The 24,200-nt window shown below is 44.5% G+C and overlaps 3 long non-coding RNA genes across 4 annotated transcripts in view; 1 reads left to right on the plus strand and 2 right to left on the minus strand.

The window, feature by feature from the left end:
* Positions 1–1,661: 1,661 nt before the first annotated feature.
* Positions 1,662–5,966, minus strand: LOC148004591 (uncharacterized). The gene is made up of 4 exons (XR_015625185.1): positions 5,595–5,966; positions 4,844–4,896; positions 4,071–4,295; positions 1,662–2,481 (listed from the first exon to the last, which is right to left on the minus strand). It is a non-coding gene; the product is annotated as an uncharacterized LOC148004591 (long non-coding RNA).
* A 7,019-nt stretch (positions 5,967–12,985) lies between these two features.
* Positions 12,986–16,631, minus strand: LOC100910949 (uncharacterized). Its single transcript, XR_015625182.1, has 2 exons — positions 16,347–16,631; positions 12,986–13,420 (listed from the first exon to the last, which is right to left on the minus strand). It is a non-coding gene; the product is annotated as an uncharacterized LOC100910949 (long non-coding RNA).
* LOC120093543 (uncharacterized) overlaps positions 16,178–24,200 on the plus strand; it is an 86,249-nt gene continuing 78,226 nt past the window's right edge. For both annotated transcript variants that reach the window (XR_015625183.1, XR_015625184.1), the window contains exon 1: positions 16,178–16,257. This is a non-coding gene — a long non-coding RNA (uncharacterized LOC120093543). The remainder of the gene's footprint in view (positions 16,258–24,200) is intronic.

Below are 24,200 nucleotides of genomic sequence, written 5' to 3' on the forward strand. Positions count from 1 at the left end.
GCCACCTGGACCAAAGCAGTCAGCCTTTGCAATGGAGTATATTGCCTCACCTGTCTTTGCCATGTTCTTGGAAGTCCTTCCCCACCCACAACACCCTCTCAGACAACAGCAGGCCTTGCATTCAGCAGCCTTTGCACACGTGAACCTTTAGTAACTGTGGAGTGCACCTGCAGGCCCCGTAGACCTGAGAAAGGCTAAGAATTTCCCTAAGAGAGTGGTTCTCAACCTTCCTAAACCTGTGGCCCTTTAATATAATTCCTCAGGTTGTGCTGCCCCCTCCCCTGATCACCACCACAAATTTATCTCGTTGCTACTTCTTAACTGTAATTTTGCTGTTGTTATGAATCCTAATGTAAATGTCTTATTTGCAATATATCTGATATGCGCGACCCCCACAAAAGGATCAGTTGACCTCCAAGGGGTTGCGGCCTACAGGTTGAGAGCCGCTGCTCAAAACGTTTTTTCCAAGGAAGAATTTGAGAGATGTCAGGGTTAGGAAGTGTGAAGACTGCTGAGCTCATCAGGGTCTTTCGTTACACAGTGTCATGGAGCTATGTAAAATTTTTTTTGTAAACTTGCCTTTTTAAAAAAATAGACACTCCCACCTTTTATTTTTATCTAGGATCTTGTTGTAGGAACATCTTTTGGGGACTACTAGGACAGAATGTTAGTTTTCTCCACCTTCCTCTTCATCAATGCTTACAATTAACTTGTGTATCTGTGTTTAGGATAGGCTGAGTTGTGACTATCGGATTCTTCCTTTACTCAGCAGTTGGAGGACTCTATTCTATTGAAGTGACGAGTTCTGGGATGACAGACAAATATGACTTGTCCATTTTGTGCCCCCTGGTAAGGTCAGCAAATAAACAAATAGTTATAGACGCATAAAAATCTGGCAAGGGTACCTTGTCTTGTTGAAGCATCTCTAGGGGTAAACACAGTGCTGAAGATGCAGAATGAATAGCATCAGCTTGGGCTTGAGCAACACATACCCAAGAAACAGTAGATGACACCAGGTAAAGGGCGTTTTGTCCCTGTGACAAGATTTAGGCTAAATCATGAACCTCAGAGCTGTCCTCATCCTAAGCCCAGAAACAGAATCGTATTGTCTCCAGTAGTCAAGGCTACTTCAGAGATGAGATGAAGTTAAGGATGCCGAGATGGGGAGCTTGTCTTGATGCCAGTCGTGTACCCTAATGTGATTTGAGGCCATCACAGTCATCCTCAGAAAGAAGAAGGTGGTAGGGGTATGCTGGGCTGCGTGCCTACCTCACTGCTAAGGTTCAGGGAAGGCAGAACACAGTCAGTAATAAAGGCTCCATTCCATGTTTCTTCCAGGCGAGAAACAGCAGAGTCTGAGACAGATGCTATGGTTCCTGTGCACCCAGGCACTGCTGACAGACTGCTGGGAGTTGAGAATGGGGGTTCATGGGTTTGTGCTTCCCTTCATGGAGTCTATGAGCCAAGAAGGAAGGGGAAGGCTGACCCAGGAACTAGGGGTGGAATTTGGTTTGGTTTTGAGTGAGTCTTGAGTGTACAAGTGTACAGAGGGACTAGAAGAGAGAAGGCTTTCTCTGGGAGATGTAGGCATGGGTCTCTACAACAAAGACCTCCCACCCCCATCCCCACCCAAGCACACATACACACAGGCAATCCTTGATGAAGGAGGCTTTCCTTGATTGTCCAAACTGTTTTATTTGATGGGCAACGTAAATACATACACTTTACTCAGGTTGAACCAGAGATTAAATACCTTTTGTAGGAAGGGATGCCCAGTGAGGGAGGTTCATTGGCTAAACACCTGGGGCCTATCTAGATACCTCATTAGCATGGAGATCTCCAGGTCTTTACGTGACCAATTGTCATGGCCCTCACAGTGGGGTGTCGTGGTTATGTGTTCCAGATCAGGTAGTTTGGCAGAGGCTGGCTCAATGCCTGCCATTCTCAATTCTGAGATTCCCCGGGGTTTGAGCTGGCTCAGCCTTACCACTTGCCCCACAAGGGTATGAGATGTGTATGTGACGGAAGCAATGTGGAGAACGATGCCAAACATGTCTGTGGCAAGGGATGAAGGAACTTGGCCAGCAAACCCTATATGTAGAAGCCTGAGTTAAATCCAAGATGGGGGAAGAGGCCACAGCTGAGGACCACAGACGGCTACTAGAAGTTGAAGGAGTCGAAGAAACAGACCCTCCCTCATTGAACTCTGCTAACAGTTCAGTCATGTGAGACCGACTTCGAGCGTTACCCCCAGGACTGAAAGAATAAATGCAGGATGCGTTAGGCAGCTAAGTTTGTGGTCTCGGCAGCAATAGGAAACTAATACACCCACTTAACAAAATGTCTAGAAGTAGGTGGCCCAAGGCAAGTGCAGCTGTTTGAGTGAGTCACGTGGGATCCTGCTTCTCTGGATCTGACATCACGTGCTCTGCGATGATGCTCTTCCGCATGCTTCTAAGGAGGGATTAGCATCAAGGGCCCCTAGTAGACAGAGAAGAAAGGTTTAAGGAGAAGGGTTTATTCCCTGGGATCAATTTCTTTTTTTCCTTTTTTCATTAAGGGACAGAGATACCTGCCTAGTGGTTTTTCTAGCTGCAGAGAAGGTCCAGAAGGAGAGGTGATTTGATGGTCCACCCTGCTTTCTGGAACACGATGGGATTTGAGTGGGAAGGAAGAAGCTGATAAAGAGAACATCAGAAAGACAAATACCATGCGGTCTGCTATGATGTCCAATAAACAACTATTGGGTATTGGTTATTGGAAGGGAAGAAAACAAGAATCAAGGTGTGGATCCATTAAGGCCAGACAAGAAAGTGGGGACTTGGGGCAGGGGGGGACGCTAAGGCACAGACTGGGAACAAAGCACAGGGTGGAGGAGGGGCAGGGAAGGACTCCTTTAAGACTGATTCGGATTATCAGGACAGCATGCATGACAGCTTTAGACATTCTGAGCCCCAGTCCTCCTTCCTCCCGCTTCCCGCTTGCTTTTTGCTCTCCTCCCCCTGTAGAATAGCAGTGCGCTGGGGCCCAGGCTGGAGCAGGTTGTCTGTCTTTTAACTTTCTCTTCCCATCTCTTTACTGCAGCCATGCTGCAGTTTGACACTTCCTCCCAGGGCAAACACCTTGCTGAGACCTCCATTTTCACTGGCAAAGCTTTGCCTTGCTGCTCACGGTCCGGTCCGTTTGTCTTTGAGAGATGGGGCTGGGGGTCTAAGGAAGAGCCTCTCTGTGTGGTAAGTTTAGGTGTTTAGTCATGTCCTAGACTCATCTGCTGTACACACCCACACACATTCCGGTCCATATGGACCTCTCCGAAGTTAGCTGTAGCCTCTCTCTGGACATGAGACCTTGCAACTATTCATCAGAGTTTGAACCACAATCCCTTTTGCCCCTAGAGGCATGCTTCGGGTAGCAGACTAGGAAGTACGCGGATGACTGATGTCTTAAAGTTTCCATTGCTGTGAAGAGACACCATGACCATGGCGGTTCTTATAAAGGAGAACACTGAATTGATACTGGCTTACAATTTTAGAGGTTTAGTTCATTATCATCATGGGGGCAAGCATGGCGGCGTGCAAGGCAGACATGGTGTTAGAGAAGGATCTGAGAGTTCTCCATCCTGATCCTCAGGCAGCGGAAGGAGACTGTGTGCCATACTGGGTGTGGCTTGAGCACATGTAACCTCCAAGTCCGCCTCCACACTGACACACTTCCTCCAACAAGGCCACACCTACTCCAATAAGGCCACGCCTCCTAATGGTACCACTCCTTATGGGCGGAGCATTCAAACTCATACTTATCCGGCGGAGGGGGGTCGGGAGGAGGCATTCCTAATCAAACTACCATGACAGACATTTCTCAGCCTCCTTTGCCGTTAAGAATGTCTGTGTGCTTGAATATTGAATGCTAATAGGAATAAAGGTCTTTGTTTTAGGAAAGGCGAGAAAAACACCCCTGAATAAAAGCACAGTCATAGGAGGAACAAAACCAAACAGAAGCAACTGCATACGCAGGATGAGGAGCGAACGGTAACTTGTACACAGATGTGACCTAGGGCTACTCCTCCTAACCTGGAGGTTTGCGTATCCTTGTCTTCTGGGAGGGCACAACCACGGCCAAGATGTCTCGTCTTTTCTTCCTGTACATTTACTTTGGAAGATTATTTCCAGACTTGTGTTCTCCGCTGTCCATGTTGGTATTCACCTTTAAAGCTTGTCTTGGGCCAGCGTCGTTTTATATCTTTAACATTCTTCGTGTTTCCTCCATTTGGACCGGAAGCCTTTGGAAAGCAGGGGCTGCACCACATGGTTTTAACTATTAATAATAGGTGAAAACAGACAGTGATAAGAAGAGACGTTAGACACGAGCCATACAACCCCAACAGTGAGGATGCCTGAATGAGACCTTCCAAGTGGCAACACCAGTTGACATGACAACGAAGCAGGAGAACGTCCCAAGGACTCACCCCTAGATGAGCTACAGGTAATGATGACTGCTCATGGAGAATCGGTATTCTCCAGAGCTCTCCCAATAGGTCATCCAATCTCAAGGGTCGTCCCTGAACACATATACATATGAGCAACACTAAACGGACTTTGTAAGTTACACATGCGCAGCACTGGTAACTAAAGAAGAGAGAGTGGATTTGAATTTGAGCGCGAGTAGGAAGAAATGGAAACGGTTTGAGCAGGGAGAGGTGGAAATAATGCCAACGAAGCACTTGTATATGAAATTCTAAAAAAAAAATAAATTAAAAACGAATGAATTTATCACAAGACAAACCGCCATTAGCAGATCTAGGTAAGAGGGGCTGGTGATACAGGTCAGTTGGTGGCGTGCTTACCTAGTGTGAACAGAGCTTTGGGTGTGGTGGCACAGGTCTTTAATTGCAGCACTCTGGAGGTGGAGGCAAGAGAATCGGAAGTTCAAGGTCATTTTTAGCAACATAGTTTGGGGCTAGCCTGGGATATGTAAGACCTGTCTCAAGAGATGGGGAATGGAACAGGAGAGAAGGGATATGGCGCAAAACAATAGAAAATGCAGAATGCATTTCTCAGAGCACAGAATTTTCAATGGATTGTTGAGCAGCTTGGGGGTTTTCATGGGACACATCCCTGGGCTGATATGATTCCCATAGCCAATGTTCAGTGTTAGGAATGGTTTCTCTAACAATGTACTGAGGCTGTCCTAAACTGTCTCCTGAAATGCTCATAGCAGTGTGGGTGCTATTGCTTTCCCCACTTTGCAAGTGAGAAAGTAGCAACAAGGTTGTTGCGTGATGGACTTCAAGTCACGTGATTCACAAGCTGGCGTTTGAACAAATCATCTTGAGGTTCAAAGACCAAGCTCTCTACAGCAATTTCCTGTCCCAGTCTTTCCTGAGGTAAATCTGCATTTCAGGACTTTGCTATGCTTGCCTCGGTAGGGAAGCACCTAGCCCTGTCTGTCTTCAACCACCTGGGCTTCCTGTAACCAGCTCTTGGCCCTGAGGATTTCATGTGCCTGTGTGCGCGCCAAGATAGATTCAAACCCTCTGGTTGCGAAGATTAGCATCTAAGATCCAAATCTGCCTCCGCCTCTTGTCTCAGACTTACCCTACTCCCAGGCTGTTCTGGTGCTAAAGTGAGATGGGCAAGGAGCCAGAGAGGAGCTCAATGTTCTCCACCCATCAGGTATTGTTTGACACCTGCGTGGGGATTAAGAGGCCAGCTCTCAGGGACTCTGCTGCGGCACCGCCTGACAATGAACTCCACAAACTGCCAGGATTTCGCGTGGGAAGAGAAATCCACCAGGCATCTTGAGACCACGGGGATCAGTGTTGTGGAGAGAACGGCAACGTTGTGAGGGAGAAGTGAGAAACCAAGCCTGTGAAGTCAAAACCACACGGGTTCGACCCCACAGCTGCAAGGGCTTGGCTCACCCCGACATCCGCGTTGGAGATTTTCATTCAGAGTCAGCCTCCACTCTTGCCACAGACTCTTGCAGGGCAGGGAGTGGGGCAAGGGTGATGTTGATGTTGATGTTGATGAATAATAATTCCGGGCCGGTGCTGGCTCATCATATTACACACATAGTCGCATTTAATCCGAGGACTCAAGTCAGGTGCTGTTAACGCCCCTCCCCTTCTCTTACTAAGCGAGCACATTGAGATCGACAAATAGGAAAACTCAGAAAAGCAAGAAAAAACATGTCCAGGATTAAACAGTGAGGCTGGATTGCTACTCCAATGTATCCAGCGAACCTCTGATCTAAGTTCAGTTGCCCAGCGGGTTGATTGTAATTCCAGCTTGGACTACAAAAAGGGACACGTATTGGAGCATCCCCCAAGAAGGAATTCAGATCTCAGCCCTGCCATGATCAGCAAGCTAAGCCGAGCCTCCTGGAGTCTCAGGTTCCGGTCTGTACAAAGGAGATGCCAATACCTCCAAGACCTATGGAGATTATGAGACCAGAGGCACACAGTAGGGCATGATAGCTATAAACATATCATTTTCCGAGGGAAAGTTCTCTGTAACCTAATTCTTCTACCTTCTTTTAGTAGTGCGTTTATTGAGGCACCAAGCCATCCTTACATATTTACTGAGGACCTACTACCTTCCAGAAATTGAGGTCTTTGCCTGGGGTCTGCCCTGTTCCTGACTGGGCCTTTCAGCCAGGATGGATCAAGTACCCAAGGTTCAGAATTCCAAACTCGGGTTGGGGATTTAGCTCAGTGGTAGAGCGCTTGCCTTGCAAGTGCAAGGCCCTGGGTTTGGTCCTCAGCACCGGAAACAAAAAAAGAGAGAGAGAACTCAGAAATCCAAACTCCAGTGGCTTAACCAAAGGGATACCCTGCTTCCCAAATTAGACGGTTGGAGGTAGGGATGGGGAAGCAGATTTGAGGACTCTGCACATCTACCTGCCTCAGGCTCTTCCTGTCTTTCTGCTCTGCTGGCTGCCTTCAGAGACCATCCCTAAACCAATCAGGTTCTGACAGCGATGACAAAAGAGAAAGTAGCTACTACAAGTATCTACAGTACCAGCTCAGGTGAGTATCGACCGGGCAAGCCTGGGAGACCTGCCAAGCACTGCTGGTTCCTAATTTAATCTCTTTGGATTTGAATATTCATTAACATATGAGGCTATAACTCTCCGTGTGAAGGAGTTAGGCACTCCTCATCGCCCTCTCTTCCCATCTGTACTGACCACAAGGATGCCCAACCATTCCATGCGTTGCCTCTGGGTGGGTGGGGTTCATACCCCCCTTTCCCCTCCTGTCTCCTCCCTTCTCCAACCCTTCCCTCTCCCCATTCCCTTTCCTTCCCTTCCCTCCCCATTTCTTTCTCCCTCCCTACTTGTCTCTCAGTATTGGTATTGCTAAGGAAGTGCAGGATATTGGCTACGAAAAAATGAGGTATGGCTGGGAGAAACACGGAGGATTGTGGGTCAGGGGAGGTGTGAAAGTCTTGTAGCCAATGAAGAAGATGGTAGACTTTGACTTAGGCTGTTTATCTTAGCACGCTGACCGTGTCACAGGTCCTAAGGTCCTGTCAAGTCGGAACTTGTAAAATGTAGGCAGCAGAAGAAAGAATGGAAGCCACAGGAACACATGATAGCATAAAGCAAACCTATGAAACATACTTGGTAGGCGATGACCCAAGGGCCAGACCTGACCTGCAACTGGTCTGTTATAAATGAGAATTTATGGGGCTGGGGATTTAGCTCAGTGGTAGAGCGCTTACCTAGGAAGCGCAAGGCCCTGGGTTCGGTCCCCAGCTCCGAAAAAAAAAAAAAAAAAAAAAGAACCAAAAAAAAAATAAATGAGAATTTATAACATTCTAATTTGCGACTACCTGTTTATACATTATCCATGACGTTTTGATGGCTCCTGTGGCAGAGTTGAGTCATCTGGGCAGAGGCCATATGTTCCCCAAAGCCTGCATTGTTTGCTAGCCTGTCCTTTACAAGAGACGTTCCCTAAACCCCACTATACTAGAACACACGTGCTAACCTCGTCACTCTTAAGAGAACGAGAAGAAAAGTTAGTATTCACGTTGATTACTTGTGTGCCCTTGGGTCACTGACTTAGCCTTTAGGAAGATTTTTTTTTCTTCTTCTTCCGGTTGCGAAATCAAGACCAGCGCTGTCTTCTTTAAAGGGATGTTGTAAGAGTTAGAGATGATGTTAACTGGCCCTCAGTAGGTGCTCAGTAAACAGAACCCACAGTGTCCATTACTGTGGGAGATTCTAAGCAGAGACTGGCATGGTAAAATGTACATTTTAGACAAAAGCCTAGACACCGTGTTGCTTTTCTAGAGTTCCTCAAGCCACGCGCCGTGAACTTGGTGACTTAAACAGCAAGGGAGCCTTAGGTGTGGAGGCCAGGAATCAGGTTCCGGGTGCTGGCGGAGTGTTTCTGTCTTAAGGAAAGCTCATTGGTGCCTTTGATTTCTGCTACTTAGATGGAAGTCTTTGCTTTTCCTCACCTGTAACAAGTTCTCAGAACCTTTACCTCAATTCACGTTCCTTTAGCAGAGATGTGCATGTCGTCTGGGTCCAAATCACCCTTTCTTCCTAAGGACACAGTCGTATGGGGTTAGAACCCTCCCTGATGACCTCATCTTAATGGCAGACTCTATTGCCAAATTCCTGGATCCTGGGAGTTAAGACTCTATTATCTCTGGGGAGATAGAATTCAACAGAGGAAATGAGGAACCTAACACATGCAAACATAGCAGTCCGAGGACTGGAAGGCGACTCACTGGATGGCCAAGGAGGTCCATGGTGGTCTGGTAAGAAGAGAGAGAAATGTGAAACCTCAGAAAAGAGTCTCCTTGTGAGATGTAGTGACTAGTGAGCTGACAGGGACACTGGAGGTGGTAGATGGCACCATTGTTGGTACTGAATGCTACTAATTTAGAAGGAAGGGATAGACCCACTGTGTTAGAATGGAGTTCTGTGAGGACAAGAATAACAAATTTTGTGGAAATGGTGAGTGAGCAAAAGAAAAGGACTTTTCTTGAACCTGCAATATATCATGTATCTGTCCAGAGCACTAAGTGGTAGCCTGGTGGGGTAGAGGCCTGGGTAATGACTCTTAATGGGTGGATGATATCATTGGATGTTGGGAAGACCAGATGCCAGGAGAAGGGTAGCCTGTGTTCTCACATCATGTTTCCAAACTTCTCTTTGATGACCATATTTAGACATTCACCCTCCTTCCTTCCCAGCCCATGGCATCCCACGCTTGTCAGGAACTGCCCTCGGTCCTGCACAAACACTCCCTGTACTGCCAGGTGATCACACCTGCAGGCATAAGGCCAGCCTGAGTGCTGATAGCTCCTGCCCAGGCAGAAAACAAACGTCAAGCTTGTAGTTACACAAACGTCAAGCTTGTAGTTAGAGCACATTTCTCCCGCCATAGGAACCTGGCCTCCCGTTTCTCAGAATGTCCGTCTGTATGATGACCACCTCTCAGGGTACTGTCCATGGGAAAAGAAGAGGATGCTGCCCCTTAGCCCTAAGCTACCACATTGTGAGTGTTTGATACATATTGGAATCTCCTATTGTCATAGTTGATGCCTGCAACTTGCTTATTGTTGTATCATCATAGACACCTACTCCATCCTGTGAATAGAATGATCTACCCTAAAAAATCAAATCCCAGAGACCCTTCTGCCTCCATTACCCTCAGTTCCTAAATGATATGGCCTTGCCCTGAAGTTTGATTAGAACCTTCATTCTATAGGCATAACCAATTAAACTATTGGCCATTGATTGATAGCTTAAATTTCACCTACCCTCTCTTAGCTAGAGGTATGGAGATTGGGCAGAAAATCCTCTTGACATGCTGCCCAATCCTGAAGCTATATGAGTTGGAGTGGGGGGGTCCCCAAACACCAGTCATCTCATTGTCATATAAAGAACAACTATTACTCTGGGGATACCCTGAGTCGTAGACTCTGTTTCCCAGGAAGCAGATAGACATCACACCATTTGGCCTCACGATGCTAACTCCAGGAATCCTCTCAGAAGCATCAGCGCTCCTCACTGCAGCAGTCTTGTCTGGGAAGTTCAATTTACTGACTATTTAGCTGTCTAGCACTCTTTGCTCAAAATGTTGGGTTTTTTGCACCAATGGTTTGAGAGACTTCCTTTATTATATATAGTTAACTCTGTAATCATGGAGGACGGTTCCAGGGCTACCTATAGACAGCGTCGTCCATAGATGCCCAAGTCCCCTTGATAAATAAGTATTGTATTTGCATAGGACAGGTGTATAGTCTTCAGTGTTCTTCAGGTGACTTTTGATTCCTATTCACACTAACTTCTATTTTCTAAAAAGTTTGTGTGTTTTCAGTATACACGTATTCCTTTAAAATATTTTCAATCCACTGTTACTTGAATCAGCAGAGGGAGAACTGGCAGGCATGGAGGGCTGACTGTGTCTAGTTTGCATACCTACTTGAGTGTCTTGTTGTCTTGCAATCGCATTAAAGAATATTACAGTATCCAATCCAGTTAGTTCCCTGGGTTGAGTTTCTTCTCTCTTTTTCTTTCTTTTTTTTTTTTTCATCTTTATTAACTTGGGTATCTCTTATTTATATTTCGATTGTTCTTCCCTTTCCCGGTTTCCAGGCCAACATCCACTAACCCCTCCTCCTCCCCTTCTATATGGGTGTTCCCCTCCCCATCCTCCCCCCATTACCGCCCTCCCCCCAACAATCACATTCACTGGGGGTTCAGTCTTGGCAGGACCAAGGATTTCCCCTTCCACTGGTGCTCTTACTAGGCTATTCATTGCTACCTATGAGGTTGGAGCCCAGGGTCAGTCCATGTATAGTCTTTGGGTAGTGGCCTAGTCCCTGGAAGCTCTGGTTGGTTGGCATTGTTGTACATATGGGGTCTCAAGCCCCTTCAAGCTCTTTTAGTCCTTTCTCTGAATGGGGTCCCATTCTCAGGTCAGTGGTTTAATGATGGCATTTGCCTATGTATTTGCTGTATTTTGGCTGTGTCTCTCAGGAGAGATCTACATCCAGTTTCTGTCGGCCTGCACTTCTTTGCTTCATCCATCTTATCTAATTGGGTGGCTGTATATGTATGGGCCACATGTGGGGCAGGCTCTGAATGGGTGTTCCTTCTGCTTTTGTTCTAAACTTTGCCTCCCTATTTCCTCCCAAGGGTATTCTTGTTCCCTTCCCTCCCTATTTCCTCCCAAGGGTATTCTTGTTCCCCTTTTAAAGAAGCAGTGAAGCATTCACATTTTGGTCATCCTTCTTGAGTTTCCTGTGTTCTGTGCATCTAGGGTAATTCAAGCATTTGGGCTAATAGCCACTTATCAATGAGTGCATACCATGTGTGTTTTTCTGTGATTGGGTTACCTCACTCAGGAAGATATTTTCCAGTTCCATCCATTTGCCTATGAATTTCATAAAGTCATTGTTTTTGACAGCTGAGTAGTATTCCATTGTGTAGATGTACCACATTTTCTGTATCCATTCCTCTGTTGAAGGGCATCTGGGTTTTTTCCAGCTTCTGGCTATTATAAATAAGGCTGCTATGAACATAGTGGAGCACGTGTCTTTGTTATATGTTGGGGCATCTTTTGGGTATATGCCCAAGTGGTTTTTTTTTTTCAGTGATTCTCTCATGTTGACATTTCCATGTGAACTTTCTAAGTGTATGCACATAGACAAGCCTCATATCATTAGACATAAAAACTACAGACCTGGGAGATGGTTCAGAGGATAGAACACTTGCTGGGTAATTGTGATGACTGGAAGTTCCTCCTTATGCATCGGAGAAACCTGTGTGGACATGGTGACCCACCTGTCACCCCAGTGTTTAGGAGGTGGAGACAGGAGGTTCCTGTAGGTGAGCTCTCCAGAAGACATCTGAGTTGGTGAGCTTTGGGTTTACTGATAAATAAGAGTAATTAAGGATGATACTTGAAATCAACCACACACACACACATTCTTACACAACTATGCATACACACACAAGTGTGCATACACTCACAGGACAGAACCTACTATGTTGTGCTTCCTCCAGGGAAGTCCCACAGTCAGTGAGAACTGCACTATGTCATGCAGTGATAAGGAATCACAGTGATCTAAGGTGGAGTTGAGGGACCGAAAGCTTTATGATTGACGTGTGGAACAAGTCAGCATGTCGCTGATCTGACACAAGGTGAAGAGATTTACACAGTACGCTGAAAAACAATGGCTTCTCTGTATTCGGTCACGAATTCACAGACTCACCAATGAATGCCACGGTGTGGTATTCACTCCCTTTGTATGATGTAGTGTTTCCCTTCCCTACCTTATGGTGTGGCACCTCCTCTCTTCCCCACCCCTCATAATGACGTGGTACCCCCTCCTGCTCCGTGATGTAGTATTTGTAAGACCCATAAATAAATGATGACAAAGCTAAGGAAAAACTTTTTCTGCTGCAAAATTGGCTAGAAGCCAAAGCTATCTCTCTTTTGCGGTTCATCTTTCTGTTTGGAAACATGGGTTCTGTGTTGCAGGAGCTTTGTGGCATCTGTATTGAGAGTTGGTGTTCAGAAGAAACTCTAATGTCTCCTGAAGAAAGTAATAGGCTTTGCAGTGATCATAAAATACTGCTTTTTATAGACGGGTGTTAATGGCCAAACCTCAGGAAAACGATATGAATTCTGATGTTGATACAAAAATAACTACCTACATGGTTCAGCAGTTAAGAGTTCTGGTTGCTCTTCTAGAGGACCAGAATTTGGTTCCTAGCACCCATGTTGGGAGTTGCACTACAACCTGGAGCTCTAGCTGTTGGAGCTATGATGCCTTCTTCTTGCCTCTGTGGGTACTGCATTCACATCTACATACCCATTTGCATGTGGTGGTGGTGGTGGTGGTGGTGGTGGTGATGATGATGATGATGATGATGATACCAAGGCTGTGTACTCAAGAAGGTTTAAAACACGTGGAAGTTGAACACATATCACAGAAAAGACTTTCAAAGGCGAGTGGCAAACATAAGTCCACCTATAAGACGCTTGCCTTTATTAGAACTAGGGAGGAGGTAGGTCTCCAGAAAGCCTCAGGGCAAATGTGTTGCTCGGCATGATGGCTCATTCCTACAATCCCAGCACTTGGAGGACCAGGATCCTCAGCCTCCCTTAGCTACATAGTGAGTTCAAAGCCAGCAGAGCTATACTGTTTCAAAACATATGACTTTGAGAGATAAGGTTCTTTAAAAAAAAATCAATATTGTAAGAAGAAATTTGGACACGGTCCTGTTTCCACTTGGATTCCTAAGAGCAAGGTGTTGTAGACCTCTCGGGGACAGGGCTGCTTCAAATGGCGTCTCCATTCCAAACAGTGTCTTCATTCCTTTCTAAAACACATTGTCACAGAGTGAGGGCCACATTTTTGTCAGTCTTCTGCTGAGCCAGAGTACTTGACTTGGAGAGAAGAGGAAGAATTAAGGAGAGGCAATCAGATCATACTCAGGATGAAGTCTAACATCCACCTTCTCTAGGGTCTGTGCTGGTGAAGAAGGAGAACAAGGAGTCTGTACTGTGTGAAGGAGCTTCTTGCTTTTCGAGGAAAACAAGGGTGCTCACCTGCAAGCTCAGCTTCCGACCTGTGTGTCTAAGCTCCTCCTACTCCTCCTTGATGAACACAGCAGGATTTGGGTCCCCTCCCCCATCCCAGTCCCTCTCTCCTCTTCTCTCTCTCTTCATTTGAAAACATGGAATCTGTATACTATTTATCTCTGGATTGAACTGAGTGTTTATGGTGAATGAAAAAAGAGAAATAAAGTTTAGCTTTGCCTTAGCTACTGTTTTAATGCTGTGAAGAGACATCATGACCAAGGCAGTTTATAGCAAAAAAGCATTTAGCTGGGTCTTTCACAGGGAGAAGCCATGAACATCGTGGCAAGAAGCACGACCATTGGCAGACAGGCAGGCATGGTGCTGGAGCAGTAGTTGAGAGCTTACATCGGACCCACAAGGTGAAGACATAGAGAAAATAAGACTGAGCTTGGCATGAACTTTTGAAGCTGCAAAGCCCACCCTCAGTGACACACTTTGTCGAACAAGGCCACACCTCCTAATCCTTCCAAAACAGTTCTACCAACTATGGACCAAGTATTCAGATACACGAGCCTATGGGGGCCATTCTCATTCAAACTCCCACAGTCTCTCACATTAAAAGGATACATTTTATTTTGTTATTTTGTTATCTAATAGATAACATTTTAATATCCACTCAATCTAAAAAGGTCAAGAAACCATTTTGAAATAGCTAAGCTATAACTGGATGTGATAGGCCAGTAAGAACGCCTCCTTTCCCCTCCCTTTTCTGAAGAGAAAAAGGGAAGGTGGTAGAGGATGGTAGTGGAGGGGATGGGGTGGAGGGGGAGGATGGGGAGGAGGGAGGGAGAACTGCTGTGGGGGTGAAAAGTTAATTAATTAATTAATTTAAAATTTCAAAATTGAATGCCTCTTTTCCTAGTATTATATTCACTTTCCTAGGCTGTATCTTTGTCTTGGTTTGGTTTATAGTTTCAGAAGCTTAGAATTCAATGCATTTTTCTCTCTCTGTGTCTCTGTGTCTCTGTTGTGCTGTAAGTAATGCCCACTATGTATAACCTTTATTTAAATTCAATATATCAGACTTCTATTTAGAAAACTTAAATGCCATATCATTTTGAGGCTGTTATTTAAATATGCTGCATTTCCCTTATGAATTGAAAGATTTTTTAGAAAGGGAAGATTAATTTCAAATGAAGTTAAGTGTAAGTACCACTGTTATTCAGTAAAGTTTGGCTTTAATATATATATTTTTTCTCAAAAATAAAAAAGCATATATATAATATATATACACACATACACACATATGTACATATATGCTTTTTATTTTGAGAAAAATAATTTATTTTTATTTTTATTTATTTTTATTTTTTTTATTTTGTAGCCCTGAAACTCAGTCTGTAGACCAGGCTGGCCTTGAACTCATAGATCTGCCTGCCTCTGTCCCTGATTGCTGATATTAAAGGGGTATGCCACAACTGCCAGGCTAATTTTTCTTTTACTATTTTGTCTTTTTTTCCCCTGTCAGAGCTAAGGACCAAACCCAGGGCTTTGCGCTTGCTAGGCAAGCGCTCTACCACTAACCTAATTCCCCAACCCCTAATTTTTTCTTTTAAACAAGAGGAAAAATTCCCTATTCTTATGCATGCTATATATCACACAAACTAATATTCTATAATATAATTTTAAGATTTTTTAGCCCTATTTGAATAAAGTTTTAAAAATAGAAAGTTTAAAGGGAGCAGATAAGGAATGAAAATTTCCTTTTAACTATATTCCAGGTTTATATTAAAGTTCATAGTCTTAATGGGGAGAAAGGTACCACAGGAAAGATTTAATTGGTAGTCAAAATAAAGTAAAACAAGACAAAACCTCACAACGGAATCATTGAAGATATTGTCTGCTACGGCAAATCGTTATTGGGCTAAGAAATCTATATTCCACTGGTAATGCTGGCACACCAGGCGCTGTGCTATGATATGCAGGGTCTTGGGAAACGGGAGTCATTTCAAGGGCTGGAAAGTCTAAAGATTCCTGTAGGGGTCCCGGGTCTACTGCACCATAGGGCATGGCCGCTTCGGGAGGCAGGATGCAGGAAGTTGACCATGCTTTAGGTCAACCAGGAACCGGGCTGCCTTTCATGGTCCCACAGACTCCTTGGCTAATTCACCAACCCACCCGGGATCACCAGCAGGCATTGGAGCCAGGCAAAAGACTAGGCTCACTTCATGCCTCAGTTTCCTTATTGGCTAACAGTGTCTGCTGCTGTCAATCATAGATTAGCTTCTCTTTCATTGGCTGCTACCTCTGCTTGGCCCCACATTATTTGGTCGGGTAGACAGCTCCTGTGGTTCAGTGGCCTCTCACTTCCTTAAAGCTCCCTCCCCGCACCCTTCTTACTCTCTTTTTTCACATTTGGACCACTTCCACCTTTCTGGGTCCATCACAGCCACTCATCGGCACTCCTTCCCAAGTCAGCCAATGCCATGTTATTTATGGTGTAGTTTATCTTATTTGAGTATGATCCAGGTCCTTTCTGTCCTTGAGCCCTTATTTGTCACTTGTCCTAATGACAAGTCCCTGCTGAGGTGTATTAATAGCCGATGACTCATTCACAGCGCCATTCAACAGTACAGCCACAGGAGCCACTCAAGCAGGAAGACGGGAACACACTGACTTCACTGGTGGTGCCCTCAGATAAGGTCAGCTCCCCATAGGCGGTGGCGGTGATGGGGCTTTATTATAATCCGCTCGTCCTCTCATACAGGTTACTTCTTTAAGCTTCCCTTACCTGTGCCAACTGGGTAGTTTCCACTTTGCAAAGGAAGACATAGAAGCTCTGAAATGTCAGCTGACTCGCTGCTGCAGCTCTCAGTGGGCACATTCACGAACCAGAAGCATAGTGTATTCCATTCCCGAGTGCACGATTTCCCGCCCCACTGACTGCCGGCGGTAAATGTAGAATTTCCCGAGCTGTTTCAAGGAGACTTTGATGCCCACCTGGACATTATATTTCTACTCGGAATCTCAGAGCATTCAAACGTGCTTGGTAGCTGGTTCGCCAGTGTACTCCGTTGAAGCATCTCTTTATAGGCACAGCACGTGGGCTTATGGATGGGTTGGCCGTGTTTCTGAGCCTCTTTGCCAGGCTTGTCCCTGTTACCCCAGGACACAAGAGCTGCCAGCGTTTGTAGCATGCATGAGCCTAATTAGCAGTTCGAAGCGATCAGAACATCAAGTGCCTTCCTCTTTCTGCTCTGGAGACTTTCAACCACGCCTGCAGCACTGTTCTCCATAACACATAACATCCCCTGCCCTCCGAGGTAGGCTCCAGCATGGGCTTCCTTGTACATCACGTTGCTCATATCACAGGGCATGTGAGCTGCTGTGCTAGAGATGCTTGTGTCCCTCAGAGGCACCTGCTATGGGACTCCGGAGTGTTTGTCTCAGATAATGTGTTCCATTGCAAAAAGAAAAAGAACCAATATTAATTAGGTGGAATTCCCAAGCCAAACATTATGCTAGGATTCTAAGAGAGAGGAACTTTTCACGCCATTTATCAATGCATCTCCAAATAACACCGAAAGCAGAGGATGCTCCCAAGTATGCTCTGTCGAGGTGAGGCTGCCAAAGGCAAATTAGGAAGAGACAGTTTCTAGAACATAGGGAAATCACAAGCTTTGGAGCAAGTAATTACAAACACCACAGATGTGTGTGATGTTCGCAGAGCAATCAGTATTACTGCTGAGGTGAGCATTGGCTTCTTGCCCACAGCTGCTGGGGTTCTCCTCGAATCCCATTACTATCTGCTTCAGTGACTCCCCCAGCATCTTTAGAAGATAGACAATCACGGAACGCTGTTTCTCTTGCAGGAAATGGGGTCTAGCGAATTAATGAACTTGTCCAAGTTACCATCATCACAGATTAAAGAAACAGTTTTGTATAGGCATTGAGGCAAGATGTGCAGTGGTTATGAGCGCGAAGGGACCAGGCTCCACGGTTTCAAACTTAAGTCTGTTTTCTCATTGTTTCTTCTAAGAGCAATGTCTCAGCTCTCTGAATCTTCTCTGTCTTCGTACAAAGTAAAGGTTATGATCCCTCTCACTCATGGTTGTTTCTTATGTTACATATAAGGAAATGGAACCAAGGTTGTAGTCTAGGGTCCAGGGCCAAGTGGCAAGGCTGCAGCTCTGCAAAGTTGATAGATGCACCGCAGTCATTGGTGCCTGCTTACGTCCCAAGTAACGGTGATGTCAAGTTCATTCACCGCCCTTCTGACAGTGGTGTCTGCTATGTTCCAAGACCCAGTTTAATCCTGCTGGAGCTCATCTTAACAGTCTTTACCACTAGAGCATTGTAGGGTTGGGGTCTTTGAGGACTAACATCCTTCCCTGGAGACTGGGTTGCTTCTCTCAGGAATGGATGCGTTTTCAGAGAGAAGATTGTTGTAAAGCACCTGCTGTCTTCTACCCCCTTCTCTTTTCCACAAACCCTGCTTGCCACACTCACACACACTCCTGCCATATGATACCATCCACCACATTAGAACCCATCATAGGGCCCATGCAACCAAAACACCCGAACTCTCCTGCCTCTAGAGCCATGAGATGAAGTCTTCTCTTTGTAATCCTTCCAGCCTCTGGTGTTGTTCTAGCCACAGAAACAAACTGGGCTAAGATGATCTCAAAGAAAGCGAAACTATGGTGAAGTACTGAAGAGCCTCCTAAACTCACTGGCCCTCGATTGTCTGAGAGCCTGCTCTGTACACACTAACAAAGCGTCTACCAGGAGCCCCATTAACCTCAATGCTTTCAAGAGCAATGTGTTTAGATATATGCTCTGGGGTGTGTGTGTGTGTGTATGTGTGTGTGTGTGTGTGTGTGTGTGTGTGTGTGTGTGTGTATGTGTATGAAGGTGGGCAGAGAGTTTGAGATCTTCTGTGTGGGTGTTTGGGTGCTTGGTTAGGGTGGGGATTTCTACGGCAGAAGGGTTTTCTTTTGGAGAAAAGGGAGAATAAATAGAATGAATATGAATGGGATGTAGGCAAATGGTCCCCATGGAAACACTTCAAACTTCCACAAGTGAGTATTGTGTAACTGCTTTTTGAAGGTTACATTGCCAAGTCTATTTGTTCTCTGAGCATGTCAGTGGACAGCAAGCCTGGTATCTGTTCTGGGACACACACACACACACACACACATATACACACACACACACACACACACACACACACACACACACACACACACACACACACACACACACATGCATTCCGGTTGTGCTGTGCTGGGGCTTCTTAGCTGTCAACACATCCTTGACTTTGCACTTTGCTCTGGTGCCAGATGATAACCACCATTAACATCTTGAAAATGCTGGCAGGTTCACAAGCCAGCCCTCACCTTGGGCTGGAGTGTTCTAGAACAGAACAGCTCCTCCTCCTCTTCCCACCCTTCATCACAACCTTATTAGGACCAAACATGTTTTCTCCTTTACCTCAGACATGTGTCTTCTTGTCTGGCTTTCCTCCTGTCCAGATTTGTGAAGAGGATTCATGGAAAGCCCCGATCCTTATCTGAATAACATTCACTTCTATGAGGCGTTGGATGTCTTGCTTTCTACCCACATCCCAATCCTGTACAGCAGGGCGCTCACGCACAGTGAACTGGCAGACTATTGTTCTTATCTCATTTAACTGAGCACCAAGTTTGGACTCTTCTTCTAATTATCTCTCCTAACTATCAGCTTCTTGTGACCTCAATCAGTTCTACCCACCTTCAGATCCCTAACTCATCACCAGGGCTTCTGTATGGAAGCAACAGCTGCGTCTTCTTATCTTCCTTCTTTCCCCAAGCAAATCTACTCCTAGTTTACTTTCTAAAATGCAGATCTGAGCTTATGAAACCCTTCTTCAAAACTCTCCAATGTTCTCCTGGTGTCTCCAGGGCTATGGGCTGGCTTATGGTAGAGATTTATAGAACAAAATGGACCGGAACTTTCTTATTCTACCTGTGGGATACCCATTCTGAGGACTCTTTAGATGACTTTGTTTTGAAAAGTGCATTGAAGTTGACACATAGAAGAGACGCTTTGTTATTTCTTGAGGAAAAGCTCTATCTATGATTTTTTTTTTCGGTTCTTTTTTTTGGAGCTGGGGACCGAACCCAGGGCCTTGCGCTTCCTAGGTAAGCGCTCTACCACTGAGCTAAATCCCCAGCCCCTATGATTTTGATTTTAGTGGCTCACAGGATTTTCTGGGGGGAAAGCTGTGTTTTCATATTCCAACAAGAAATAGGATGTTGGAACAAAAAGGGACTGGACCCCTTGACACTATGCATTTTTTTCCCTTTCCTAGTCACAGACTGAAGGACACGGATTCAAAAGGCACAGAGAAATACATGAGTTCTCACTACGACCCTCAGTTCCCTGTTCACAGAAAACAGCATAGCTCTTCACTCTCAAACACCAGGAAAACACAAAGAACAGCTTTGATTTTAATTTCATGACTTGATCTCCTCAGGAGGTATTAGGTATTAACTAGAATGATGTTGAGGGCATGGGGAAACTGAGGCACAGAGCAAGAAGAGGAAGTGTTTCTAGGCCACAATTGATAGTCAGTCTCACCTTCTGATTCATAAAACACACACGATAGCTCTCTAGATCACCACCCTACTGTGATGGCAATTTAGGGTTGTCAACTTGACTGCATCTGGAATTAATTAAAACCCGAGGATGGTGGGGCACACCTGTCAGGGATTTTTTTTTTCTTAACTGGATTATTTGAAGTGGAAAGATTCACTCCGAGGTGGGAAGACAGATCATTAATCCAGATCTTTTGGTTTTGTTTTTTGTTTTTTTTTGAGGCAGGGTTTTCTGTGTAGCCCTGGATATTGAGGAATTCACTCTATAGAACAGGGTGGTCTAGAACTCAGAGATCCACTTGCCTCTGTCTCCCATGCTAGAACTAGAGGTGTGTACCATGATGCCTTAGCCAATCCAGATCTTTTGAGGTGGGAAGACCCTCGTCTAATCCAAACCTCACCTTCTGCCAGCAGCCTATAAAAAGGAGATGAAAAAAGGAAAAGTCTGTCTTTCTGTCTGTCTGTCCGTCCGTCCGTCTGTCCATCCATCCATCCATCCATCCATCCATCCATCCATCCATCCATCCATCCATCCATCCATCCATCTATCTATCTATCTATCTATCTATCTATCTATCTATCTATCTATCTATCTATCTATCTTGCCTGCTTTCTCATGTTCTCCCTGGCAAGTCCATTCCTTCATGAACATTAGAGCCTTTATCTTTGGGACTCTGGTATAAACTGAAGATCAGTTGAGACATCCAGCTTCTTGGACTGAACAACTACTGAACTCTAGGACTTTCCATTCATAGACAGCCATTGTTGGATTAGTTGGACCATAGGCTATAGGTCTTGCTAATAAATCCCTTTTGTGTGTTGGGGTGGGTGGAGTGAAGGGAATTCATTCTATAAATTCTGTTACTGTAGGGAACCCTGCTTAATGCACCTACAATAATGAAACTGCAGTCAGGAAAACCGTGAAACATACAAAGCAGGCAACCATTTTAGCCTTGACTCTTCCCCTCTCTATATGGGAGATCATCACTTTTTTTCTGGGTCTAAAATTATGGGGCTCAAGGAAAAGTGACCCTGGGTATGGCCAAGCCACTGTTCTATACACTGTATGTAAATTATCTCAATTGTTATATTTTCCGTAAAAGTAAAAACACCAAAAAAATTCATATTTTTAGTCAAATTTCTATACTAGATTTGAATATATGTCTCTCTGATTTATAATTAATTATTTAATTAATTAGTTTGTTCTTTTATCCTCCCTGCCCTGAGTCTCATGAGCAGAAAAAGTATATATCTATAAAATCAAAATAGAGGATTTAAGAGGTTTAAAGACAGGCTGAAATAGCCACCCCCATACTCATAAACAGCCCTAAGTATCTCATACCCAGGACTCTTATGTCCTATACCTTGTAAACCACATCTTAGGCTTCAGTGTAGAGATTGAATGTAGGACCTCAGGCTTTCCTATGTGGTTCTTCAAACGAAGACATGTGGATGAAATGTCATGGTGGGTGGTTTGACAGTATGCGGTAGGGTGAAGGCACATTACCCTTGCTTATAAACCTCAGTTTACAGAAATCATTTATCTCAATTATTTGTTCATTGAGTGAGTTCTTTCTAAGACAGTCCCTGCAAAGCTTACCACTGCTGCTTCAACTAATTGATTCACTCTACCTTCTTCATTTTCATATGTTTCCATGTCAACCATTGGTTTATTGTGTATCTTTTGGTTTTAGAATTATTGACTATTGAGGTGATTATGTGCTCATGTCTATCTTCCCTTTCCTTGGGTAGACTAGGTTCCACTCATTTCCTAAGTTATTTTGCTCAGTTTTTACTCTTCTGCTCCCTTAAAAGAGATTACTTCGTATATTTGTAATACATTTCAATTACTTTGTCACATTTTGCTTTATATTCCAGTCTTCTAGATTAACTATTTTGAAACTTCATATATTGTAAATGTCACTTTTATTTCCTCAGATGAGGCTCTCAGATGCTTACTGCTGAATAAGTTCACCCTTTCTGAACTCTGGCTGGCTGGTTCAACTCAGCTGTTCTGGCTCAAAGACCTCTCCAAGCTGACTGATTCAAACTGGCTTCTCTCAGCATCATACTGGATTGTTCCTCTTGGCCTCATACTAACATCGGCAATCTGTTTTAATCTTTTGGCTCCTTCTTATTCTATGGCTTCAACTGCCTTTTCAGATCTTCACTGAGCTGCATGAACACATTCATGAACTCAACTCCACTGCACTGCACTGCACTGACTCCCAACTAACTCACTCTCTCTCCCTGCCTGCTCTTCAATAGCTTCTCTTTCCTGTGCTGTTCTCCTGAGAGTTGGACATATCCTATCTCAGGATTGTTCTGTCAAATTTGTGTTACTTTGTTTGCTCCTGAATTCAACATCACTTTCAAACACGGCTGCTTCTTTCTACAAACTAATTTTACCCTAAAGGTGTGTACTAAGGCTATGTCTGTATTCCAGTCAGAGGGATTAAAGATGTGTGGTATGTCTGCATTCCAGCTACATCACACAGACCTAGGTCTTTGCATATGTCTCTTGCCAGAGTAGCCATGTCCCTGGATTAAATTCCTCTACAATATATATTAAGATTTACTCTGTGTACGAAGTAGTTGTGGGATTAGGGTTTTTTTGTTGTTTGTTATGTGCTTTATTTTCCTTTTTCAACAGTTTATATACTATTTAACAGTGCATATATTACATATGTACGATATTTTGTAATCATATTACTTTCTGTTGTCTCCCTCCCTTTCTCTGAGACTGTCCTTCTTCCTAATTCTCCAGTGGATACGCCATTAGAGAAAATGACACTCCATCCTCACAGTTAATAGTCAACTGTTCTTATAGACAGCATGGGGGCCTCATGGTTACCTCCTCTATGTATGATGGAAAGTTAGAGGGCCCAATCCTATACAGGCACCCATAGCCTCTGTCTGTTCAAGGGTAAAACACCATGTCTTTCTTCTTCCTCTTCTGTGATATTTCAGGAGTCTTAATGGGTAGCTCTAGGGTTTGGACAAATTAACTCTGTCGTTTGTTTACCACTGAAGGGTAATATAAAGCAGATTCGCTATCTTAAATCAATCTCTTGTCCCCACCATGTCAAGCTTTTCCCACCCCTGGGTGCCTGACAGCCACCCATATGATAATTGACTCTGTAGATTTCCATTTTCAGAAAATCAGGTAAAAGGGGGTTACGTGGTATATAGTCGTTTCTGGCTGGTTTCTTTCACTTAGTGAATTCACGTGTCTTTGCGTGTTTTTATAGTTAATTCCCTTTAATTGTCCAGTAATATCCCACTGTACAGCTTGCTTACACATTTACTTATTGCAGAATACCTTGGTTGCTACTAATTCTTTTGATGATTATGACTAAAGTCCATGTAAACCTTACAGTCTGGCTAGGGATGCAGCACACGTGTTAGAGTGGTGAATTAGTATGCCCTGGGAGTAATCACCAGGGCTACAGAAGCCAGGCGTGGTGGTGCATGCCTATAATATTGGGGGGGGGGGTCACCCATGGGAGGTAAAGACAGAAAGATTGGGTAATCCTTATCTATGTAGTAAGTTTGGGGCCAGCCTGGGATACATGGGACTTTGTCTCAAAAAATCACTTATATTAATAAAAATCTTGCTAAATGAAAGTTTTCAAATACGTTCTATGTATGATCGGTGAGTCATGTGGTGAGATTTGTTATTGTAGAGTCTATTCAAGGGATTCTTCCGGGAAAGCTTAGCGTCTGTCTGGAGAAGAGTGAAAAGTAGGACCTTTGTGTCCTACCATGTGCAAGATACAATTCAAAGTGGATTACAGACCCAAGATCACTAGAAGAAATAAAGCAGAGCAAATGATTGACAGTGCAGAGAGGCAATCTGCAGAGTGGGAGTGCTTCCAACTCATTCAGCTGAGAGGGATTAACATGGGAAGCATAGAAAGCCAAATGTACTGCTAGCACAGAAGCAAATAGCATGACTGAGGGGTAGACAAAAGAGCAAAAAAAAAAAAAATGAAAGCAAAAGGCAA

Source organism: Rattus norvegicus, chromosome 7 (genome assembly GCF_021556685.1).
Source record: "Rattus norvegicus strain SHRSP/BbbUtx chromosome 7, alternate assembly SHRSP_T2T, whole genome shotgun sequence".
NCBI classification, from domain to species: Eukaryota; Metazoa; Chordata; class Mammalia; order Rodentia; family Muridae; genus Rattus; species Rattus norvegicus.